Genomic DNA, 22,173 nt, shown 5'->3' with positions numbered 1-22,173 from the left:
TTTGTCGAGTAAAACGGTCCCATCAAAACCACACCCATCATTATCATCATTATTTCCCACCATGCTCTACTTCAGGTCGATTTTTGGGGGGGATTGTTTTCAATATCTATGTTTTTGCATGTACATTGATTCATTTATTAATCTTATGCTACACAAAGATAAATGACATACATTTTCTAAACTAATCCAAATAGTTAGTTAGATTTTTTTGCACCCATTACTGAAATTGTTGTTCCAGTTTAAATGTTTTAGATAGTCTTCTTACCAATGTCCCTACCCCTGACAATCATTCTGAATGCAGGAATAAAAATGCCAAGTGTTGGATATTCTAACTCTGGCTGGATTCCAATAGGAATTACACATCACTTTGCAAGCCAGCAAAATTTGACTTGCAGGCATGACGTGGCCTTTAAACCACGAGCTTCCTAACAACACTGTGTTGGGGCGGCAGGGTAGCCTAGTGGTTAGAGCGTTGGGCTAGTAACTGAAAGGTTGCAAGTTTGAATACCTGAGCTGACAAGATACAAATCTGTCTTTCTGCCCCTGAACAAGGCAGTTAACCCACTGTTCCTAGGCTGTCATTGTAAATAAGAATCTGTTCTTAACTGACTTGCCTAGTTAAATAAAGGTAAAATGGTAAAACCAGGCCATCAAACACCTTGTTGTATTTTAATGACAGCATTCGCGTAGGTACTCACTTGGTGAAAGCCAAGTGAGTACCTTTAAATGGAAATAATTCATTAACCGTGTCTCTGTCACTAACAAATACAGTCATGGGAAATATGCAAAATAGGCTTTACATAATACAGTGTTAAAACAACACCAAAAAAGTATTTACTGTAACACAACAGGTGTTAATTTCTTACACTGGGAAAGTGTAACAAGGTCAGCACTAAGCAAAGTTAGTCTAGTTTACTCTAAATCAAGTGTTATGTTTTACACTGTAGGTGCTGTGTATTACTCCACAGTAGACCTATGCAAACACCACAACCAAGTTCAGTTACACAGTTTAAGAGTTGAATGGGGAACACTACAGTTAAATCTTTAACACTTTCAAAAGTGTTATTTTAACTCCAGTTCAGTGGGACTCATGCTCACTGAAAATAGTGTACATTTAACAAACCCTGACAATCTGCACCAAATATGATTCTACCTATTTCTAGAACTAATTTCCTTCATGTCTATGGAGAAATGATGACCATCCGACATACTATTAGAATACGAATGTATTATTGTCATCTAGGAATGTGTCATTATTTCATCCCACTAGCAGTGTTTAAATATGGACGTCATTAATATACTAATGGTTTTCCGGAGAGTCTTTTTCTTGTTAGGCCTAGAGCGCAAAGTCATCAGGGTGAAAATGAGACAATATTAACAGAAATCCATTACTGTAATTAAAACAGAGAGAGCGAGAGATCGAGAGAGAGAGGGGGGGGGGGAGCGAGAGATAGTGTGAGTGTGTAAGTAAGTGAGAAAGAGTTGGGTGGGCTAGACAGAAAGAAGGAGCAGGAAAGAGAAAGAAACGGAGAGAGAGAGAGCTTTTTTATACAACCAATCACTGTTAGCGGTGCCGTATCTAGGCATATGTGACGTAAGTGGCTGCTAGGTCCCCTCCCTCCCGAAAAAAAAGCAGAAAACAAATTAGGAAGTCAGTCGGAGTCTCAACTTACTGTTAGGACATTAACTTTAAAGCTGTACATTTTTATTTCCACCACCAAGAGGGGGCCACTACAATGTTTTGCCCGCAAGGTAGGGGGGCCCCCCCAACCAAATCTCGCTTAGGGTCCCCAAAACACTAGAAACGGCCCTGACTGTTAGGGACAGTCAGTCAGTGGTTAAACAGGTTGCCATGGAGACACAGTCAGTGTAGCCCTTTCAAAGTTAGCAGAGCACACTAACGTAATGGCAAAGCTTCTAATCCATGATGTACACAGCAAATTCCCCAGTGTAAAATGAAATAGACACTGAACAGTGTTGCATTAACACACTGCTTAGTGTAAAGCTTTATTTGCATGTTTGCATATTTGCCTTTCAAGTCAATTGTAGCTTTTTTTTTTACAACCCTTTTTTTATTGAATATATATTTAACATACAATCTACTTGCAGTGAAGCCGCTCAACATCTACATCACATTAGTCATCTAACAGACTCCCATCCAGAGAAACCCACAGAAGCAACCTGCGTCAACGCCCCTGCTCAAGGGCACGTCAACAGATCTCCCACAAGGTCAAAAATGGGGGACCCAGCGACACCACCAGGCCACCAGCCCTCCAAGATCCCCCCCCCCCCACAGTTCCCCAAGAGCTGCCCCTCAACCATCTGAGAAACTCCCGCCCCCCTTTAAGAAAATCATAACAGCAAGGCCAACTGAATATGTTTGCGTGCATGTATGGCACTATTTACATGTGTGTACGTGTTAGCATTTGAATGAGAGTGTGTGTATACACTGCCGATTTAGCAGGTTTTCCTACTTACAAAGCATGTAGAGGTCTGTCATTTTTTATCATAGGTACACTTCAATTGTGAGAGATGGAATCTAAAACAAAAATCCAGATAATCACATTTTTAAGTAATTCATTAGCATTTTATTGCATGACATAAGTATTTGATACATCAGAAAAGCAGAACTTAATATTTGGTACAGAAACCTTTGTTTGCAATTACAGAGATACGTTTCCTGTAGTTCTTGACCAGGTTTGCACACACTGCAGCAGGGATTTTGGCCCAGTCCTCCATACAGACCTTCTCCATATCCTTCAGGTTTTTAATTTTTTTTTATTGGGTTCAGGTCTGGAGACTGGCTAGGCCACTCCAGGACCTTGAGATGCTTCTTATGGAGCCACTCCTTAGTTGCCCTGGCTGTGTGTTTCGGGTCGTTGTCATGATGGAAGACTCAGCCACGACCCATCTTCAATGCTCTTACTGAGGGATCTCCAAGATCTTGTTGGCCAAGATCTCACGATACATGGCCCCATCCATCCTCCCCTCAATACGGTGCAGTCATCCTGTCCCCTTTGCAGAAAAGCATCCCCAAAGAATGATGTTTCCACCTCCATGCTTCACGGTTGGGATGGTGTTCTTGGGGTTGTACTCATCCTTCTTCTTCCTCCAAACATGGCGAGTGGAGTTTAGACCAAAAAGCTCTATTTTTGTCTCATCAGACCACATGACCTTCTCCCATTCCTCCTCTGGATCATCCAGATGGTCATTGGCAAACTTCAGACGGGCCTGGACATGCACTGGCTTGAGTAGGGGGACCTTGCGTGCTCTGCAGGTTTTTAATCCATGACGGCGTAGTGTGTTACTAATGGTTTTCTTTGAGACTGTGGTCCCATCTCTCTTCAGGTCATTGACCAGGTCCTGCCGTGTAGTTCTGGGCTGATCCCTCACCTTCCTCATGATCATTGATGCCCCACGAGGTGAGACCTTGCATGGAGCCCCAGACCGAGGGTGATTGACCGTCATCTTGAACTCCTTCCATTCTCTAATAATTGCGCCAACAGTTGTTGCCTTCTCACCAAGCTGCTTGCCTATTGTCCTGTAGCCCATCCCAGCCTTGTGCATGTCTACAATTTTATCCCTGATGTCCTTACACAGCTCCCTGGTCTTGGCCATTGTGGAGAGGTTGGAGTCTGTTTGATTGAGTGTGTGGACAGGTGTCTTTTATACAGGTAACGAGTTCAAACAGGTGCAGTTAATACAGGTAATGAGTGGAGAACAGGAGGGCTTCTTAAAGAAAAACTAACAGGTTAGTGAGAGCCGGAATTCTTACTGGTTGGTAGGTGATCAAATACTTATGCAAAATGCAAATTGCAAATTAATTGTTTAAAAATCATACAATGTGATTTTCTGGATTTTTGTTTTAGATTCCGTCTCTCACAGTTGAAGTGTACCTATGATAAAAAATTACAGATCTCTACATGCTTTGTAAGTAGGAAAACCTGCAATATCGGCAGTGTATCAAATACTTGTTCTCCCCACGGTATGTGTACAAACACCTGAATGGCATCAACCTCAGGCAAACATACATCTGTAACAATACTGTCCCTCAGTATCATTCAAACATAATTTTTGTCATGTTTTATTTTGACTTTATTTTTGTACTTTTAACTTTGACTGTCATTCTGTCCCCCGCACAGCAACTCAACTCCCACTTTTCTCCAATTCCACATCCCAACCCTCAGCTTCCCTCAGCCCATCCCACCTATTTCTGCTTGCAACCCTCTTCGGATTTACAGTATATGCACCATATATCTTTCAACTATGCTGTGATGATTACATACAATTTGAATCTATCTAATCGAAAAGCATCCACAGATTACACATTGAAGGTAAATACTTTTACTAAGAGGGCGTTGGGCCAGTAACGTTGGGACAGTAACCGAAAGGTTGCTGGATTGAATCCCCGAGCTGACAAGGTAAAAATCTGTCATTTTGCCCCTGAACAAGGCAGTTAACCCACTGTTACCCGGCAGGCCGTCATTGTAAATACGAATTTGTTCTTAACTGACTTGCCTAGTTAAATAAAGGTTCAAATGTTTAAAAAAATAAACTATTAAAAAAACTATTTCCAGGGTCAATTTTAGATCAATGTTGTGTTTTTTTTCAGCCATTCCTGATCCTGATAGCAGAAACAGGCTACCTGAAGGCAATACCAACACAAATGGTCTATTGATCCTGTATCCTCACAACAAAATCTGCAGAGCTGTGATGATTGTATGCCCCAAATATTCAACATTTTGTTGGTGGCAAGAATTCTGTACAATAATTTTAGCTGAAAAGCACGGTCTTGAATCTTGCGTTGTTTATATATCAACTCTTACACCCTGTACCATGGAATCGGTACATAAAAAATCTCTTCCCAACTATTTTGCAATCTGTATGACACAGCTGTCAACATCCTGGTCATCAAATGAAACTGGTATACTTTCCTATTTTTATTCCTCCTCAGGATTTGATCCATTTTATATCAGGCAGACAGACCAGTTCCCTACCTCCTCCCGCTGCCACCTGCCTCTTCCATTTTTGGGGTAATGTTGTAATGAATTGGTTGTAATCTTGGATTAAGCAGACCTTCCCATACAATTCTGATAACTCCATGAAAAGCATAACTCTACCATTCCAATTTACAATATAATTTAAAAACAAAATACCACTTATATATATTTTCAATAAATACAGGTCTTTTATCAACCAGCACATTTGAATTTAGCCATAATATTTGTTGTAATATTTCTTCTATCTCTTCAGGGGGATGAAATTGAAAGTGTAGCCAGCTCTGCAATGCTTGTTTGAAAAAGTTTCCTTTCCAACTAATCGAAAATAAGACATGGCAATCTGCACAATGGCAAAAAGGCAATTTATAAGCAATGGAAGAGCTTTTCTTACTAATCTATTTGATAGTCATTTACACCATTCAAGTAAAATAATGTTAATCCACCTAGTTCATATTCATTATATAGATAGGCACGCTTTATCTTGTCTGGTTGGGCATCCCAGATAAAGCTAAATAGTTTTTGCTCATATGAGTTGAAAAGCGAATCATCAGGAGTAGGCAGCGCCATAAGAAAGTGAGTAAACTGAGATATGACTAAGGAGTTCATCAGGGAAATTTTTCCATAAATAGACAGTTATTTACCTCTCCATGGTTGCAGGACATTGTCTGTTTTTACAAGTTTTCTTTTGCAATTCATTGTGGAGAGCTCATTTGTATCTTTTGTGATATTCACCATCCGCCCATTTTATAGGTAAACTGCAGGGTAATGTAAAAGTTTTATTTTTTAAAGATCCAATATGTAATATTAATATTGTACACATCATAATTAGGTTTTAATCAAATCAAATAAATTTGTATTGGTCACATACACATGGTTAGCAGATGTTCCAACCGTGCAGTAATATCTAACAGGTAATCTAACAATTTCACAACAACTACCTTATACACACACAAGTGTAAAGGAATTATTAAGAATGTGTACATATAAATATATGGATGAGCGATGGCCGAACGGCATAGACAAGATGCAGTAGATGGTATAGAGTACAGTATATACATATGAGATGAGTAATGTAAACATTATAAAGTGGCATTGTTTAAGTGACTAGTGATACATTTATTACATCCAATTATTAATTATTAAAGTGGCTAGAGATTGAGTCGGTATGTTGGCAGCAACCACTCAATGTTAGTGAGGCCTGTTGAACAGTCTGATGGCCTGTTTTTCAGACTCTCGGTTCCAGCTTTGACGCACATGTACTGACCTCGCCTTCTGGATGGTAGCGGGGTGAACAGGCAGTGGCTCTGGTGGTTGTTGTCCTTCGTTAACTTTTTGGCCTTCCTTTGACATCGGGTGGTGTAGGTGTCCTGGAGGGCAGATAGTTTGCCCCCGGTGATGCGTTGTGCAGACCTCACAACCCTCTGGAGTGCCTTATGGTTGTGGGTGGATTTGCCGTGCCAGGCGGGGATACAGCCCGACAGGATGCTCTCAATTGTGCATCTGTAAAAAGTTTGTGAGTGTTTTTGGTGACAAGCCAAATTTCTTCAGCCTCCTGAGGTTGAAGAGGCGCTGTTGCGCCTTATTCACCACACTGTCTGTGTGGGTGGACCATTTCAGTTTGTCAGTGATGTGTATGCCGAGGAACTTAAAACTCCACCTTCTCCACTACTGTCCCATCGATGTGGATATTGGGGTGCTCCCTCTGCTGTTTCCTGAAGTCCACGATCATCTCCTTTGTTTTGTTGATGTTGAGTGCGAGGTTATTTTCCTGACGCCACACCTCCTCACTGTAGGCCGTCTCGTCATTGTTGGTAATCAAGCCTACCACTGTTGTGTCGTCTGCAAACTTGATGCTTGAGTTGAAGGCGTGCATGGCCACGCAGTCATGGGAGAACAGGGAGTACAGGAGAGGGTTGAGAACGCACCCTCATGGGGCCCCAGTGTTGAGGATCAGCGGGGTGGAGATGTTGTTTCCTACCCTCACCACCTGGGGGGCGGCCCGTCAGAAAGTCCAGGACCCAGTCGCACAGCACGGGGTCGAGACCCAGGGTCTCGAGCTTAATGACGAGTTTGGAGGGTACTATGGTGTTGAATGTTGAGCTGTAATCGATGAACAGCATTCTTACATAGGTATTCCTCTTGTGCAATCTAAGGATTACATTTAAAAACAAGAACCAGCTGCTTGGTCAACCCAGTATGAAAGTGAATCAAAACCCAATTGATGCTTAAATTAAGTCACGTTCGGATAAGGCGAACAACCCAACATGTTGGGTTATTCACGCAACCTGTCACATTATGCTGGCTTGCAAAGTGATATGCAATTCCTATTGAAATCCAACCAGAGAGGAGATATCCAACCTTTCACATTTTCATCACCCAAAAGCTACATTCAGAATGACTGCCAGATTTGAGAAAATCCTTTACGTATGAGACTACTTAAAGCATCTCAACTGGAACAACCATTTCAGAAATGATTGCAATAAGTCAAAGTAACATATCGGAGAAGGTTTAGAAAATGTATGTAATTTATATTTGAGAAGCATAAGATTAATCAATCAATCAATGTACATGCAAAAAGATAGATATTGAAATAAACTATTCTTAAAATTAACCTGCAATAGTGCATGCCGGGAAATATGATAATGATGGGCATGGTTTTGGTTAAACACTGGTTATTAGCACTTAACACTGGAGGGTTATTTTACACCAATAAGTGCGAATTCAAAACTTAAAGTTAATTGTTAATTGTTATGTTTAGAGTGTAGTTCCTAGACCTTGTGAAATACGTATTGTGTTAGATATTGAACCTTAAACGATAACATATTCCATAGGATGATAACATAACATATCCCATAGAACTGAAAATTGATAAATGCAACAACTATGTCTCTGTCACTAACAAACACAGTCATGGGTGGTAACTCTATGATTCACTCGAAAGGCAAGGCACTTGAAATAAGGCTTTACACCAATCAGTGTGCTAATGTTCCAGTGTCTATATGGGTCCACACTCTCAGTGTTGATTTAACACTGGAGAACTTGCTGTGTAACAATAATATAGTCTTAGAGCAAATACATGTTTTCTGTCTCTAGTGAGTAGGAACGTTGGGGAATTCTAAAGCCCTGAGAGTATAATAGTGGAGAGAGTGGAGACATTCTCTTTCTATAAGTGGAGGATCCATTTCAGAATAGCGATGAGGTAAAAAAATCGATGCAGTATTGAATCACAATCCATACACTATAGAATCGTGGGAATCGCAATAAGTATCGGCACCTAAGTATCATGATAATATCGTATATTGAGGCCCCTGGCAAATCCTAGCCCTAGTGGAAAACAGAGGAGGTAGGAGCTATAGGAGGACAGGATCATTGTAATGGCTGGAATGGAATCAATGGAACGATACCAAACACATCAAACACATGGAAACAACTCCGTTCCATTAATTCATTTCCAGCCCTTACAATGAGCCCGTCCTCCTATAGCCTATCCCACCAGCCTCCTTTGGTGGAGAATGTTCAAATCCTTCTATAGAACATATATTACAAAATATGAAGATTCAGTTAGGCTGTTGCGCTGTAATACTGTTTCCCCAGTGATATAAAACCGATAATGATATCAGGACAAATTTCTCGTTAACTTTGAACGATTAGTCTATTCCAGACATGCTGCTGTGATGTCTTATGAAGAGAAGAGCAGAAGACAAAAGATTGAATCTGACAATGGTGTGTCAGTGGAATGTCTGTCTCTCATGTATTTGAACCGATCTGACTTGCATGAAGCTCAGACCAAACACACAGACACGTGCACACGCGCACACACGCACACATACACACGCACACACCGTCAGTAACTTTCATGGAGATCAAGGATTCATTTCAATCTTTATGAGTTATTGAGAAAGAGCAATGACTTAATTTGTGTACATACTGAAAGAGTGAGCCACCAACAATTAACTAAATGTAAATATGCAAATGGTACTTGATAGTTCAATGACACATCAGATGTACTGCAATTCCAAATCAAATCATCCCCATGCTGTGTGTGTATCCTGCCATTGTAGCCCATTAGCAGGCGATCTGATTCTGATTGGATCATGGCACGTTCATGCTCGTGAGAACAGAACACACTAAATGCTTTGTTCTCTGGTTGCCATGGTAAAAGATAAGAACCAGATACATGTGTCCAATCACATCCCACCAGGAAACATAATGAATACATGAAATAATGAGTTCTGAAACAGAAACCACAGCCACAGGTTACACTGATGTTAACCATTTCACGTCTGGCTGACAGTTAGTGGCCTATCCACTATCAATGTGAACACGTTGAATCAACGTGGAAAACTGATTGGATTTGAAAAAGTCAAACGTAAGCGAATTTTGTCTTTTTTTCACAACTTTTTACATAAATCGAATGACATGGTGAATTTCTTTGTTGATTTAAAGTTGAATTCACGCTAGTTGACAACGCAAGCAATTTTTTATTTTTTATTTTACTAGGCAAGTCAGTTAAGAACAAATTCTTATTTTCAATGACAGCCTAGGAACAGTGGGTTAACTGCCTGTTCAGGGGCAGAATGACAGATTTGTACCTTGTCAGCTCGGGGATTTGAACTTGCAACCTTTCGGTTACTAGTCCAACGCTCTAACCACTAGGCTACCCTGCCGCCCAAATCAAAATTAGATGTTGAACTGACATCTGTGCCCAGTAGGTAGATGGTATGTGGCTACATCCCCCTCCCCCTCTCTCTAAATGTTATGTGCAGGCGGTTTGACTAGTTGTCTATGACAACATACATATGTGCTCTGCCACAGAATGCCACATTGTGAGATTTCCACACAGTTACAATTGTAAAAACGCTAAAATGCTCCATTTGCTTCAGAAGACTGACAAATTAGACACTTGATGTGGGTCACTGATAACCAGACTGTACTGTGCTCTGATCTTGTTACAACATGTCTGACATTAGGCCTAGCAAATCCAAGTAATGTTTCATTGAAATTGCCATGCATGCTTTGCTCAGAGCAAACCAAATAGGTACAATTTAATGGAAAAACATTTTCATGCTCCTTTATGAATTAAACATTTATTTAACCAGGAAAAGTACCTTGGGGTTGGAAACCTGTTTTGTGAGGGGGATCTAGGAACCTGCTAGGGCAATAATAGGTTCAATGTATTGGAAATACATTTTCATGCTCCTTTATGAATTAAACATTTCTTTCACCAGGAAAAGAGCATTGAGGTTAGAAACCTCTTTTGCAAGGGGGACCTGGGTACCTGCTAGGGTGGCAGGTAGCCTAGCGGTTAGAGTGTTGGGCCAGTAATGAAAAGGTTTCTGTTTCAAATATCTGAGCTGACAAGCTTAAAAATCTGTGGATGTACCTTTGAGCAAGGCACTTAACTCTAATTAGTTCCATGGGTGCTGCCGCTACTTTGACTGACCCTGTAAAACAACACATTTCACTGCACCTACCTGGTGTATGTGAAAACACATCAACTTTTTTTTAAGAGGTCAGCAGGAAATATCCTGAATTTACCATTACCTATTAAAACAAAGTCTACTTCCCTGAAAATAACTCTGGTTTTACTGTCAGTCCGCACAGCACCTAATGTAACGGCTCTCGTCGAAAGGAGTGGACCAAAGTGCAGCGTGGAACGTGTTCATGATATTTTATTTTCAAAAACCACTCAAACAAAATAACCAAAGTGAAACCGAAAGCGCAAAGTTCTGTCAGGTACAGACACTAAACAGAAAACAAGATCCCACAAACTCAGGTGGAAAACAGGCTGCCTAAGTATGATTCCCAATCAGAGACAACGATAGACAGCTGCCTCTGATTGAGAACCACACTTGGCCAAAAACAAAGAAATAGAAAACATAGAATTTCCCACCCGAGTCACACCCTGACCTAACCAAACATAGAGAATAATAAAAATCTCCAAGGTCAGGGTGTGACACCTAACTCTGTACTGTTCACCTTCTAACAAAGCAGCTAAATATCTGCAGTATGATTCTCTCTGTATGACCTTTCTACTACAACCATCTTAATGGGCATAGCACAAACAAGCACATATTATACAGGAAGGGATTCTCATTGTCCACAGAGGGTTTAGCAAAGGACCTGATTGTTTTGTACGTTTGCTTTTAACAGTTCACAATCACATTAAACAACATTTGTCTCATTATTGGGTTTCGGCACAACAGTAAAACACTAGATGTCCAATTAAAACGTCTGATATCCATTGAAATATCCAATGAAATGGAAAGGAAGTTGTAACAGTTGAGACATTACTCTGCATCCCAAATGGCACTATATTATTTAAACATTAGTGCACTCCTTTTACACTATATAGGGGACAGAGTGCCATTTGGGATGCACCCTATGGCTTTCTGTTGGAGCTGCCAGCGGTATACAATACTATTTATGGTCCCACTGAAACTGTTACTGGCCAATCTAGTAAAATTGCTCCTGTTCTCCGTTTTCTTCATTACAGTTTGTGAGTTTGCACTCTGCGACTCCGTAGTAGCAATGGGTTCCACATCAATTTGTTTGATGCGACAATTCTCCCTCTTTATTTTTTATTTTTTTAAATCCCATTTATTTCGACAGGGAGAAATGCTGAGACCAAGGTCTCTTTCACAGATGAGCCCTGCATACACCTTAATAGACATCAATACACATCAATATACACTATACACATCACTACACACATCAATATTCACATGAATACACTAAAAGCAAATCACTATCAAAGAAAAAAGCATTCCTTTTTCAGTAAAATGGTCCTCAATCATCCTTTTGAATTGCCCTAGAGGCACCAATTCATCACATTTTCGAAAGCCTTGTAGATCATTCCACAAGTAAAGTGCAAAAAAATTAAAAACTAATTTACCTAACTCAGTGGAGAGTTAGGTAAATCTCAGATTTAGCCATCCCTGAGACCGGGTCTGGTATCTCGCATGTTTGTGAGTTAACAATGAAGTAAGGTATGGCGAATGCTTATGCAGGAGGGCTTTATAAACAAAAAGAGTGCAATGCATCAATCGACAAGACTTAAGAGTATGTGTGTTTGTGCCTGATAAATACTGAAACAATTACCTTGAAGCCATATGCACTGTGCAGTTAGCTGTATTCTGAAATGTTATTGTCAATAGAAGCATTCACGTAATAGCTTCAAAAACAATGGCTTGGAGGCAACAAACGTAAAACTGTTATTGCCTCAACTAACACTCTCCAAAACCAAATGTCATCCACATTTCCTGCCTTCACACACACACACACACTCACAAACATACACACACATAGAGATGCCATTGGTTTTATTAACCTGCTCACCCTCATCTGTTAGAAACCTCACAGAGCTATCAACAACCAATCAGAGTAAGGGCCACTCCAGAGGTCTGAGAGTGACTTTGGATGAACCTGTGGCTTCGTTCCAAATGGTAACCTATTCCCTATATAGTGCACTACCTCTGGTCAAATGTAGTGTGCCCTAAAGAGAATATGGTGCCATTTGGGAAGCAACCTAGGTGATGCTCAGGTGCATCATCATTCTGAAACAATAACAAGGTCAAAGTCATCAGTCCATACAGACAAACTGGCAGTAAATATTGAGGTTGAATGTCACCAATACAACTGCTGTAGAGTATTTTTGTAGTGTTTGGACTGGATGTACGCTTAGTAAATGTTTGTCAGGGCAGGCATCAAGTAAACGCTGCCTGGGAAAAATATCACTAATGACAGAGTGACTGCCATCAGACTGATTGTTAGTTCATGGTCTCTCTGTCTCGCTTCTAAAAAAAAATCCTCCCTGCCCGCTATTGTAATAACATTGTAGTTAATACCACAAGGTTATGGCTAATATAGCCTATTTATATAACTAGTGATGGGCACTAGAAAGTCCATATAGATAAAAGCGGAGAGAAGCAGACTGGAAAAGGTCATGCGCTTTTTTGGTGCTAGCTGATTACACCAATCAAAACTTTCTGCTTCCCTGTTTGGCTTAAGGCTAGCTAGCTAACAAACCCCTAAACCCCCAATGATAAAATCAACACCCACCAGCAATTATAATGGGAAAGACTATAAGGACACCGCTGATGCTTAAACTGACTAGCAAAAACCTAAAAATGTCCCTTACCTTACCTTAACTGTAACATTAACCAAACCTTTAACCCTCACCCTGACCCTTACCCTAACTTAATTTTAATCAATACTGAAATTAAATATTGGTTTGGGCGTCAGGAGTGTCCTTATAGCCTTTTCCAATTATAGCAGCAATTAAGTCTTAGATGCTAGCTAGCTACGGTAGCTAATGTTAGCATAAATCACTAGCTAGCTAACTAGCTACATTTAAACAGGTATACACAAGATTTGTAAACATACTTAAGTTACAAAACAAATAGCTAGTTAGTTGTAGGTAGTTTCCACACTACAAAACTGCTTGTATCATTTGGAAAACATACATATTTGTTTACTAGAAAGGTAAAATTAGTGGTGTTTTTCATTTGGGGGTTTTCACCACAGCTGCCATCTTGGTTTGACAAATATTTGCGCTCCCGCCTCTTTTGAAGATTCTGTCATTTTCATTTAATGCCAAGATGAGTTCCACTGCTCAGAGCAAAAAGGTAAAGGTAAGGTAACATCCCGTTGCCTGGCAATATTACTCCCAAAAATTGCCAAAAAGCTCCTGGCCTTAAAACGCTGGCTAGGATAAAACCACAGCTGAAAGAGATAAAGTATCTTTGATAAAACAATATGAAACAGATCGCTACAGTACTATTGAATTATCGTGCCCATCACTATTTATAACCACCTACAAAGACATCAACACTGATTTGTTGGACAAGGTGGGAAATTAATATTAGGAGTTAATTTAATATAGCAAAAAATGTCCCAGGTTCATTTACTAGACATTCTAAAATTGTTGCTAAGATAATTATCTGACAAAAATTAATTAATGATGTCTGCACTTATAATGAAGCCAAACCGTGTTAAAAAAGTATGTCTTACGCACTCGTTGTCAAAGGTGATATATGCCTTGTATTAAATATTATTACGTATATCAGAAGGTAATACATCTGCCAGGGATAAAAAATAGTAACCTAATTGAATAGACTCATATATTCTCTGTGTAATCAAGAAACCCATTGTCTCCCTGACATCTCCTTCCTTTTCCACTGAATTAATGTCAGCCCACAAACACCCCACAGCCCTGGAATTAGAACTATTTTTGTGGCATTGAAACAGGCCTAAATGTTCTAAATGTTCTCTGTGTCTACAGGAAGGTCTACAACACCCCCATGTGACCTACTTGTTGTGTGTACAGTATGTACTGACATGCATGTGTAACTGATAGATGCACGCATGCACACTACATGTTAATGTTTTTTAAATGTATTTCAATTGTAAAGTATTTTGTCTGTAATGTCTTTTTCGTTATGTCAGACCCCAGTAAAACTAGCTGTCACCATTGGCGTCAGCTAATGCGGATCCTAATAAATCAAATAAATCTCAAAACACCACAAGAATAGACTCAGAAAATGTGCCCATAGGAATCCTCCAGCTGCAAAGGTAAAAATAATAATGTTTACTCATTGTACTGCTCTTATAGCAATCATATGCAATGTTCATGAGTAGAATGCTGCATCATTAGGCCTGGTAATCAATAGTATTTATGTGGTTCCTTTTTCCATATCAAAATAGCTATAGCTATTCCCAAATACATGTGAAAGCTTGTATGGCAGAAATACTTAAATAATTGACTAATCAGTCAACAAAAACTATCAATGGGAACCATAATCAACTGCTTCTCTTATTCACAGTTAGCAAGAGGAACAAACAGGATCAAACATTAGATTTAATCCTGACTCCTGGCCCACATCAACATTGTTCAAAGGTCTCTGTAATCCTCAGGCACATGGCCCCTATGAATCCATACAAAAAAAGAGGAAAGGGAAAAGCAATAAGGTAAATTAATTGATGTTTTATCAAGGATCAGCTTTCTGGGTGTGACAAAATAATCCTCTAAGATTAAACAAGCCAAAATGTAAAATAAAGCTTTTGGTTCAATTCAGGCCTCCCTAGTTAAATAAAGGTTAAATAAATAAATAAAAAATCCAGTCTGACAGAGGCGGACTGGGACAAGAATTCGACCCTGGCATTTTATCCACACCAGTCTGTCTGCTTAAAACTTAAACGTTATAAAGACAAGCTGATTTAGGAAATATTTAGCAAATTAGTGCCGTCATATGTGTTCCCCTAAATAAACACCTTAATTAATGATTACTATTACAGGGCTCCAGACATTTTCCCCTGGTGTTACTGGTGACACTCAATTTTAAGGCTCGCACACATCGCACCGAATGTGGATTTAGCGTTCGTCTGCCAATTGTAAAGTCGGTGCGCACTCGGTTCGCAAATGCTATGTACTCTTGGCCAGCAAACGCTATTGGTGTGTCTGAGTCCTTACAATTGGTGGCACTAGGCAATTATTTGGTCTGACACAAATCATGAGTAATCATCTTGTAAAGTAATTCATAGTGCTTTATTAAGAAGTATAATACATAGACTACTGAGGTATTCAATATACACGTTGTTTCATCTAACACATCCAAGCAAGAATGCATGATTCATGACATTTTGATGTGCAACCTAATCCAGTGATTGTCAAGTATTTTAGGTTGACAATTAGAATTTACTGTAGTTATATTTTACTGTCAAAAAAGGAATCCAGAATTTCCAGACATTTGTTTTGTTCAAGAGAGATGAATTACATCTTTATGTGCACTAACTAATATTATAGGCTATTTCATTTGGGGTTCACCTGAGGAAGTGGAATCTGAAAACATATTAACTAGATCACTAACTCTAAACATAAGACCCACGTTTATAGGCATGTCGTGTCTGAATCCTGGCTTAGGAAGGCCACCAAAAGAATGTCTGAAATTTCCATATCCAACTATAACATTTTCCGTCAAGATAGAACTGCCAAAGGGGGAGGAGTTGCAGTCTACTGCAGAGATAGCCTGCAAAGTAATGTCATACTTTCCAGGTCCATACCCAAACAGTTCGAACTTCTAATTTAAAAATTGAATCTCTCCAGAAATAAGTCTCTCACTGTTGCCGCCTGCTACCGACCCCCCTCAGCTCCCAGCTGTGCCCTGGACACCATTTGTGAATTGATCAACCCCCATTCTGTTAGGTGACCTAAACTGGCATATGCTTAACACCCCGGCAGTCCTACAATCTAAGCAAGATGCCCTCAATCTAACACAAATCATCAAGGAACCCACCAGGTACAACCCTAAATCTGTAAACATGGGCACCCTCATAGACATTATCCTGACCAACTGGCCCTCCAAATACACCTCCGCTGTCTTCAATCAAGATCTCAGCGATCACTGCGTCATTGCCTGTATCCGCTACGGGTCCGCAGTCAAACGACCACCCCACATCACTGTCAAACGCTCCCTAAAACACTTCTGCAAGCAGGCCTTTCTAATCGACCTGGCCCGGGTGTCCTGGAAGGATATTGACCTCATCCCGTCAGTTGAGGATGCCTGGTCATTCTTTAAAAGTAACTTCCTCACCATCTTAGATAAGCATGCTCCGTTCAAAAAATGCAGAACTAAGAACAGATATAGCCCTTGGTTCACTCCAGATCTGACTGCCCTCGACCAGCACAAAAACATCCTGTGGCGGACTGCAATAGCATCGAATAGTCCCCGCGATATGCAACTGTTCAGGGAAGTCAGGAACCAATACACGCAGTTAGTCAGGAAAGCAAACGGCAATTATTTTCCACCATAATTTGCAAATAAATTCATTAAAAATCCTACAATGTGATTTTCTGGAATTTCTTTTCTCATTTTGTCTGTCATAGTTGAAGTGTAGCTATGATGAAAATTACAGGCCTCTCATCTTTTTAAGTGGGAGAACTTGCACAATTGGTGGCTGACTAAATACTTTTTTGCCCCACTGTATATAGACAAAAAAAATTCTACTGTGTTATTGACTTGTTTGTTTACTCCATGTGTAACTCTGCGTTGTTGTCTGTTCACACTGCTATGCTTTATCTTGGCCAGGTCGCAGTTGTAAATGAGAACTTGTTGTAACGGTTTTCTTCAGTGGACGAAGGATCGGACCAAAGCGTAACGTGGTTAGAGTTCAACATGTTTAATAAAGACCATAAACATGAACACTACAAAATACCAAAACAACAAATGTGAAAAACCGAAACAGTCCTATCTGGTGCATAGACACAAAGACAGAAGACAACCACCCACAAAGTACCCACAGAATATGGCTGCCTAAATATGGTTCCCAATCAGAGACAACGATAGACAGCTGCCTCTAATTGAGAACCTATCTAGGCAACCATAGACATACTAACTACCTAGAAAGGAAACAGCCCTATAAACATACAAAAACCCTAGACAGACAAAACACATACATCACCCATGTCACACCCTGACCTAACCAAAATAACAAGGAAAACAAAGAACACTAAGGTCAGGGTGTGACACTTGTTCTCAACTAGCCTACCTGGTTAAATAAAGGTGAAATTAAAAAAATAGGCACCCTTTCCGTTTTTTACTATGCATAATCTTGGATGTCTAACTGATGACAGAGTCGGAGCAGGTCTCTTTGCTAATGCCACATTTGACTTTGACTGCGAATTCAGCTCAGCTCATCAGAAAACCAGGACAACAAGCCGCAGAAGCGAGAGTGACAGCAGCGAGAGCGAGGCTGCATTGGAATCTGTTGACGAGCAAGTTGATGAGCAACATACTGAAATAAGAGAAATTGACACTGTTCCTGTTCTCCGTCATGGATAGGCTTAGGCCTCCTACTCCTATGCAGTTAACAGGCAATTTAGCTGACAATTGGAAACATTTCAAGCAGAGATTCAATATCTACCTAGCAGCCAGTGGTGCAGGGGGAGATGATGACAAATTGAAAGCTTCTATTTTTCTACATGTTATTGGAGAGGATGCATTGGACATTTACAATATCTTTCAGCAAGACGAGGCAAACTTGACATTGACTGTGCTAATGGCTAAATTTGAGGAGTACTTTGTACCAAGCCAGAACGTCACGTTTGAGAGATACAAGGTTTTCTCTCATGATCAGAAACAGGGAGTCAGTTTTGACCAGTATTTGGCTGAGCTGAACACACTGAGCAAAACGTGTGAATTTGAAAATCTGAAAGACTCACTAGTGAAAGAAAGGATAGTCTCTGGCATACTTGATAATGGACTCAAGGAGAGATTGCTGCGTGAGCAAGATTTAACTTTGGATAAAGCAGTGAATATGTGTCGAGCAGCTGAAACCACCAGAGCACAAGCTAAAGAGCTGTGCAGGGATGAGACGTCAATGTATGCAATAAAAAGAGAGGAGCAATACACACACAACACCTTACAAAACAAAAACAAGCAAAAGAGAGAAATCAAAACACTACATGTGGAAAATGTGGATTTATCCACAAGCCAAAAAAATGCCCTGCATATGGCAAATCATGTAACAACTGTGGGAAAAATAAGCATTTCTCAAAATGCTGCAAAGCTGAGGCTACAAAGAAAAAGGTTCACACGGTCGAGGAGATGGAAGAATTCTTTGTTGATTCTGTGGAAATATGCAATGCAGTAAATGCTGAATGGATTGTGCCATTGACTGTGAATGAAACTATAATACCATTCAAGCTTGATACTGGAGGTAAACCTGTTGTCGCTGGATGACTACAAAACACTGAAGGTGAAGAGTAAAATACACCCGGTGAAAATTAAGGTTACTGGTTATACTGGAGAGAACGTACCAGTCAAAGGTAGCTGCATAGTAACTTTACAACACAAAGGAAAACTGTTCAGAGCACAGCTGCTGATTGTGGAAAAGAGTGTACAGCCTATTCTAGGAATCAATGCATGTGAAAAGCTCAATTTGTTGAAAAGAGTGTATGTAGTGACATCACAGACTGAAAATGTCCAAGAATCAGTACTGGCTATGAGGATGTGTTTGAGGGTCTTGGATGTTTACCAGGAGAACACAAAATATGTACTGATGACAAAATTACTCCAGTTGTGCATGCATGCAGAAAAGTTCCATTTGCACTGAGGAAAAAGCTCAAAGAGGACCTCGGACGCATGGAAAAGATGGACGTCATCAAAAAAATTGATGAACCTACAGACTGGGTAATCTCACTGGTTATTGTGGTGAAAAAGAACGGCGATCTCAGGATATGTCTAGACCCGAGAGATCTCAACAAAGCAATCAAGAGAGAGCATTTCAAGTTGCCAACCAGAGAAGAGATAATGTCGCAGTTTGCTGGAGCAAAGTGGTTCAGTAAGCTTAATGCCTCATCAGGATTCTGGCAAATGAAGCTAGATTATGTAAGCTCAAGGCTATACACATTCAACACACTCGAGGGCAGGTACAGATTTCTTCGTCTACCATATGGGATTCTCTCAGCGCCAGAGGTGTACCACAAGACAATCCACATGATCTTCGAGCACATTCCAGGAATGGAGACTATGATGGATGACATCATCGTCTGGGGGTCCACAAAAGAAGAACACGATGCGAGAGTGAGGCAAGTGCTGGACCAGACACGGAAGGTCAACCTAAAACTAAACAAGGACAAAGTACCCTTACCTTCGTAGGAGTACTTTCTGAGGATGGAGTCAAACCAGACCCGAGGAAAACATCAGCCATCAACAACATGGAGCGCCCGAAGAACAAGGATGATGTGAGACGCTTCATGGGCATGATCTTGCAAAGTTAATACCTCAACTGTCAGCACATTCCGCTCCACTCAGATGTCTTCTGGAACAGAAAAAGGAAAAGTGAACAGGAAAAGTGCTTCAAAAACCTAAAGAAGACAATCACAGAAGAGCCTGTGCTCAGGTTCTATGATCCAGAGAAAAGCACAATGATTTCTGCAGACGCGTCACAGTTTGGCCTGGGAGCAGTTCTTCTGCAACAGCATGACGACACATGGCAACCCGTCGCTTATGCGTCCAGAGCCTTTACAGGCGCAGAGACAAGGTATGCACAAATAGAGAAAGAACTACTGGCGAGCACATACACTTGTGAAAGGTTTCACCAATACGCCTACGGACGAGACTTCAAAGTAGAAACTGACCACAAACCATTGATGTCAATCATGTGTAAGCCACTGAATGATTGTCCAATGAGAATCCAGAGAATATTGATCAGACTGCAAAAGTATGATGTGAAGATGATCTATACTCCGGGAAAGTTCATGTTCGCCGCCGACACTCTTTCTCGAGCAGTCGACAAGAAGGAGAGCTTCGACACACAGAAAAACACATGAGATTCAGGGCTACGTTGACATGATCGTAGCATCACTTCCTGTGTCTTCTGAGAGAATGGAGCAGAACAAAAGAGAGACCGCAGCTGACCAAACAATGACAGAGTTGAAAGAAACAACACTGATAGGATGGCCTGCACAGAAAAACAACTGTCCAAGAATAAAACAGGATTACTGGATGTGCAGAGCAGAGCTCACCATTGTGGATGACATAGTGTTCAAAGGAAACAAGATTGTCATTCCCATGACACTATGCAAAGAAATGCTACAGAAAATACACGAGGGCCACTTGGGTGAGGAAAAATGCAAACGACGAGCACGAGAAGTAATGTACTGGCAAAGAATGAACCAGGAAATCAGCCAGACCACTGCTTCATGTGAACTGTGTTTGACCTACAGGCCAAAGCAGCAAGCAGAGCCGCTAATGCCTCATTCAGTACCCAACAGACCCTACTACAAAGTTGGAGTTGACCTTTTTGACTGCAATGGCAAAAGTCACATTGTTGTTACCGACTACTACTCAAACTACCCTGAAGTAGCAACACTGCCAACTACCTCCAGCAAAGCTGTAATCACCTACCTGAAATCAGTCTTTGCAAGACATGGGGTTGCGTCTGAACTGTACTCGGACAATGGCCCGCAGTTTTCAAGTTCTGAATTCCGATCGTTCGCTAACAACTCGGGATTCCGACACAACACCTCCAGCCCCAACTACCCAAGGTCCAAGGGCTTAGCAGAGAGTTCAGTCAAAACTGTCAAAGGTCTGATGAAAAAGGCACAATTCTGATGATCTACCGCAGCGCACCGCTGCAGAACGGACTTTCACCTGCACAAATGTTGATGGGTCGTCGCATCAGAACCAACCTACCCATCCATGAGGACTTGCTAACACCCAGAGGTGCTCTCAAAGGAAAAACACAAACACAAACAAAAACAGCGACACAACAAAAGTGCAAGACACTTACCTGAACTGAAACCTGGAGATCATGTACGACTCTGAGACATCACTACAGGAACATGGATGCAGCAAGGGTGTGTGCAGATAGAAGTTGCACCGCGATCCTATGAGATACAAACGGATTATGGATCACAACTGAGACGAAACAGAGTGGATCTAAGGCTTCAGCCATTCACTCAAGGGACTGAGGATCATCAGGAGGATACTGCGGAAGCGTCAAATGCCTTTAGAAATGGACAATTCAGTCAGAACTGACTGGCAGTGAACGCTGTCCAATTGTTTCAGGAAGTACTTCAGCAGAACGACCAAAAAGGACTGTCAGAGCCCCCGAAAGGCTTAGTGAGAATTGCTAAAAAATACAAAAAAAGGGGCACCTGGACTGAATGTTTGGGTTATGTGAAAAGAAATAGAGCCACAATAGAGTATTGTTGGACAGACTATAATTATTTTTAGATAGAAGAAAACTAATTTGGGGAAAGAAATGTGTGTTATTGAAAATTGCATGTTATGCAGGTTGAGTAAACAAATGTGATGTGACGTGTAGTTACATACAAAATAGTTTTCTTTTAAAGGAAAGAAGATGTGTTGTTATGTGTTAATTACATTTAGACTACGTTACCCAGCAGGCTATGCTGATTGTTGAAGAATGCCTTGCATGGCTAAACATGGAGTTTTCTAGCTGAAGTATATGTTCATTAAAAGTAGTTAAACCTACACCCCAGTTTGTCATTATATAAGGAACAAAAATAACAGCAATGTTTTCATGAGCTAGCAAAGTTTGTAAGAAATAGCTAGCAATGCTAACGCTAGCTAGCTAAAAATATTGTGCTCTCCCCTCAATCTTAGCTAGCTAGCTAAAGTTATACTGCATCTAAAGTCAATCTGGA

The sequence above is a fragment of the Oncorhynchus kisutch genome, linkage group LG26 (assembly GCF_002021735.2).
Source record: "Oncorhynchus kisutch isolate 150728-3 linkage group LG26, Okis_V2, whole genome shotgun sequence".
In the NCBI taxonomy this organism is placed as follows: domain Eukaryota; kingdom Metazoa; phylum Chordata; class Actinopteri; order Salmoniformes; family Salmonidae; genus Oncorhynchus; species Oncorhynchus kisutch.
This window is presented reverse-complemented; position numbering follows the sequence as displayed.